Genomic DNA, 4,881 nt, shown 5'->3' with positions numbered 1-4,881 from the left:
CGTGACGTCACGGCGCCGGCGCGGGGCTCCGCGGGCATGACGTCATGACCGCACCCACGCACGCCGCGCCCCGTGACGTCGGGCGCCGAGGCCCCCCGCGCTTGCCGCAGAGGTGCGTCCGGGTCCGTGCAGCCGCCGCCTGTCAGTCATCGGGGCAAGGGGCAGGGCCCCCACGCCCTGGAGCTGAAATGGGGCATCTGCGCGGACCCAGGGTGAGCCGCGGGGCGCCGGGAAGCCTCACCTCCAGAAGCTTCTGATGCCAGAGATGGCAAAGTCCGCGGCAGAGCGCGGCTGACAAAGGCAGCGCTTGGAGAGCCTCGAATCAGGTGCCAGAGAGGACTCCCCCAGGGAGAACCCCCGGCAGTGAGGCCCTCAGAAAGGAAACCCCCGGACAGAAGACCTCCGCGCAGAGGGGACACCCCACCTCACGCAGAGAACTCCCCCCGGCAGATAGGAACCCCAAAGTGGGTCTCTCCAGGTAGAGAGGACCAGACCCCCCCAGCAGAGAAATCTCCAGGCAGAGAGGGACCCCCCCAAAGAGAGGACATCCCAGGCAGAGGGGACCCCGTCCTCTAGAGAGGAAACCCCAATGCAGAGAGGACCAGGCCGCCAGTAGAGAAATCTCCAGGCCAGGAGGGACACCCACACACACAAGAGAGGACATCCCAAGCAGAGGGGACCCCCTCCGCTAGAGATGAAACCCCCAGGCAGAGAGGACCAGACCCCAGGCAGAGAAATCTCCAGGCAGAGAGGGGCCCCCCCAAGAGAGGACATCCCAGGCAGAGGGGACCCCCTCCTCTAGAGATGAAACCCCCAGGCAGAGAAGACCGCCCCCCAGCAGAAAGGAACCCCAGAGTGGACCCCCAGGCAAAGAGGACCCATCCCCACGCAGAGGGGACCTCCAGCAGAGATGGCGCCCTTAGAGACGACCCTCCAGGTGGCGCCCTCCACCTGCCTAGGTCTGTAGCCTCCTTAGACTAGGAATCCTACTTCCAGGAGCCGCAGCTGGGGGAAGCAGATAACGAGAACCCAAGGGGCTGGGAAAGCCGCTTAGGAGTAGAGCGCCTGCCTAGCTGGTGTGAACCCCTGGGGTCAGTTCCCCAGCACTGGAGAAAAGGGAAACAGACAAACACTGGGCTTGCACACACCTGTCATCCCTGCAACTGGAAGGTGGAAACAAGAGGATCAAAAGTTCAAGGCCAGCCTCGGCCACATAGTGCATTTGAAGCTAGCCTGGGATATACCTGAGAGCCGTTCTCAAAGCAAGGCTTGGGGCAGGGCAGGTTGGCTCTTTTTGCTGCCTAGCACAGGAGATGCACAGAACCTGCCTGGGTGCAGAGACGGGGGACGGGACCTGCCGGCTTTCCACACAAAAGGGCATTATGGAGAGCAATTGGGGTGACAGGAAAGGGCTGCAAGCAAAGGCTGGGCCCCTGAGTAGTAAGCCCGCCGACAATCAGAGGTGTGTAAAGAGAGTCTAGATAGGACCTCTGTGCTCTGTGATTGCGGCGGACTGAGGGGCGGAGGCCGGGTCGCTGTCTGAGGTGCTGAACGCTCAAAGCTTGGCCCTCGCCGCCTGGCACTCTGCAACCCAGCTTCACCAACGTTCTGTTTTGAGGCATATTCTCCTATTTCCCTGTATTATTAAAAATCCTAAGGTAAGGGATGGCAAGATGTAAAGGCACCAAGCCTGTGACCTGAGTTCCGTCCCCAGGACCCATGTCGGAAGGAGAGAGCAGATCCCTCAAGTTGTCTTCTGACCTCCAAACTTTTGCTGTGGCACATTCACACACACACACACACACACACACACACACACACACACATGCACACACAATAAATACATAGGTAGATAAATGGGGAATAAATAAGTATTTAAATGCACAAATGTTATTTGAATGAAGAAATGTGATTTAAATTAGTGCGGCTTAAATACATGTAATTTAAATAAATAACTTCAGGTTTGGAAATGCCAAACGTACACAAAATCTGAGAATGAGATGACTTTCAGGCATTTGTCACATCTCATCACACAATGTCTATTATCAACTCATATTTTAGCAGCTTACGTGTGCACGCACGCACGCACGCACACACTGGGTATTTGTGCGTTACCTCATGCGTGCACGCTTCCCTACAGCTCTTGGAGAGATCAGAACTCTTTGAAAATACCCTTCCCGACACAGAGGCACCACCTCAAAGTGATCATCAGAATGATCAGTTAGGCCTGGTGTCACCGGCCTGTCATCCCAGCATTTGGGAGCTGGAGAAAAGGAGAGTCAGGAGTCTGGGGTCATCTTTAACTACACAGTGAGTTTTTTAACTGCACACCTGTTTTACCGTAAGAACTAGTTTCCTGTGTGTGATCCCACAGCAGAGGACATCATTTAAAAGAAGTAAGAGGGGCTGGGAGGATGGCTCAGTGGGTAAAATGCCTTCTGTGCGAGGATTAAGACATGAGTTTGAATCCCCAACACCCACATAAAAAAAAAATGCTTGCTGTGGCTGCACATGCCTGTAATCCCAGCATTGAGAGTTAAGATAGACAGGTCCCAAGAGCATGCTAACTGATCAGTTCAGCCAAAAGGATGAGTTTCCACTTCAGTGAGAGATTCTGTCTCAGGCAACAAGAAAGAGGGTGATAGAAGACACCTGAAGTCTTCCTGTGACCTCTGCACCTGCACACACACATGCATGGAACACACACACACACACACACACACACACACACACACACACACACGGATGCAGCCCAGTTGTTAGAATGCTTGCCTGGTATCAATAAGGCCCTGAGTTCCATCCCCAATGCCACCTAAACTAGGTGCGGTAGTACACCCAGCATTTCTGTCATCCCAGCAGGTCCCCTGTGGAGTGACGAGCTGACATGGAAGGGGGTGGCATGGGAAGGCTGAGCAGCCTTTGGCATGGAGACTGTGTCCACGACGAGATACAAAGGACAGGGGTGAGCATGTTCTCAGGGGTGTCCTGAGATTCAAGGTCCCTGCCCCAGAACCCCAGTTGGTCAAGGTGAAGAGACCTCACACTGGCATCAGAGAGTAGGGGCATGGCAGTGACCCCAGCTCATAGAGACAGAGAATGTCCTCCTGGAACCATCTAACCCCAAAAGGGACAGCCCCTCCCTGATGTAAAGGATGAAGTCTGTGTCTGGGAGACATGAGAATCAGCAAGTAAGTGAGGCTGGCTCAACCCAGGGACTGCCAGCGGGTGGAGAACCTCTTGCTCAAGCCGTCTGCTCTCCTGGTCCCCTCAGCCCTGCCCTGTCCCTGGCTCACACCTCTTGAAGTTTCAGGAAAGCTAGGACTCTTTTTTCTTTTAGATGTTTTCATTGTGTAGCCCAGGATACCCCGGAACTTTAGAATACCCTGCCTCTGCCCCGTCAGTGCTGCACCACGTCTTCATTCACTACTTCATCCCCTGTCCTAATCCAAACTCCTTGGTGATCAGCGTAGAGAGAAGGCTTGCTGCTCCTGCAGAGGACTCAAGTTCAATTCCCATCATCCATATCAGGGGTCTCACAACCACTTATAATTCTAGTTCTAGGGATTGGCTGCCATCTTCTGGCCTCTGTGGGCACCTGCATACAAGTGGTGCACATAGATTCACACAGACACACATAATAAAAATAAAGAAATAAACACCTTGGTGATACAGCCTTGCCACCACCTGTCTGTAGCTCCCAACATGCCCTCCATCCTTCCTCCCACAGCTGTGGCCATTCTGTGACAAGGGCTCCATTCTCTTTGCCAGGCCTCTGCACCTGCTGCTCCCTTCAAGGCCTTGTACAAGTCCTGGCCTCTTGTCAGATCTCAGCTCAACAGCAGCCTTCTTGGAGCAGCCTCCTGACAGTTTGGTCCCTGTGGCTCTTCACTTGGCTTCACATCCTCCCTCACTATGTTCTCTTCTGAGCACCCTTCGGAGGGCTCATGGCATCATTTCCCATCTGTGTTCCATCTGAGAGCCAAATGAATGAATGAATGAATAAATGAATGAATGAATGAATGAATAATGGTGAATAGATGCATGATAGATGAATGATCGATGTATGTAAAAATCAATGAATTAATGAATGAGTAACACATCGTCTCTTCCGTCCACTGTTTACTACCTAATCTCTTCTCTTGATGGCACCTCCATTTCTCTACAGACCCATCTCTACTCAGGCTGAGTGACCCCTACAGTCTGGCCAGGGGCATAGTGTAGATTCTTCAGGGACAGGAAAAACAGAGACCCCGAGGAGAGGCCAGAGGAGATCTGGTATGTGTGGTACCTAGAAACCTTCCCAAGGAACCAGGCTATAGTGACAGCAGGCTCCATCCACAACAGAAGCATCTATGATCAGGATTCCCCCCCAAAATGGATCCCCAGCTGGCCACCTTCCCTCTGCACTTGTCACAGGGGTCAACTCTTCAAGTAAGAGCAGACCAGAGGAAGGAGGTGGATGTAGCTAGAGTTTTCCTGCCTTGCCCACAGTCAGGACAAATCTCTGTCACCCGCCAGTCCCACAGCTGTTCAGACCCAACCGAGTAAACACACAGAGACTTATATTGCTTACAAACTGTATGGCCATGGCAGGCTTCTTGCTAACTTTTCTTACAGCTTAAATTAATCCATTTCTATTAATCTGTAAGTTGTGACGTGGCTCGTGGCTTACTGATATCTTAACATCTCCTGGCAGCAGCTGGCAGCGTCTCCTCTGCTCCAGACTTCCTGTTCCCAGCCTTCTCCTCTCTGTTAGTCCCACCTATACTTCCTGCCTGGCTACTGGCCAATCAGTGTTTTATTTATCAATCAATCAATCATCCACAGCAGGAGGGAGAGCCCTGTCAGAACAGTCACTACCATGATCTAGACCTTAGGGCA

Source organism: Peromyscus eremicus, chromosome 20 (genome assembly GCF_949786415.1).
Source record: "Peromyscus eremicus chromosome 20, PerEre_H2_v1, whole genome shotgun sequence".
Lineage (NCBI taxonomy): Eukaryota > Metazoa > Chordata > Mammalia > Rodentia > Cricetidae > Peromyscus > Peromyscus eremicus.
The sequence above is the reverse complement of the archived record's forward strand: the minus strand, read 5'-3'. Positions refer to the sequence as shown.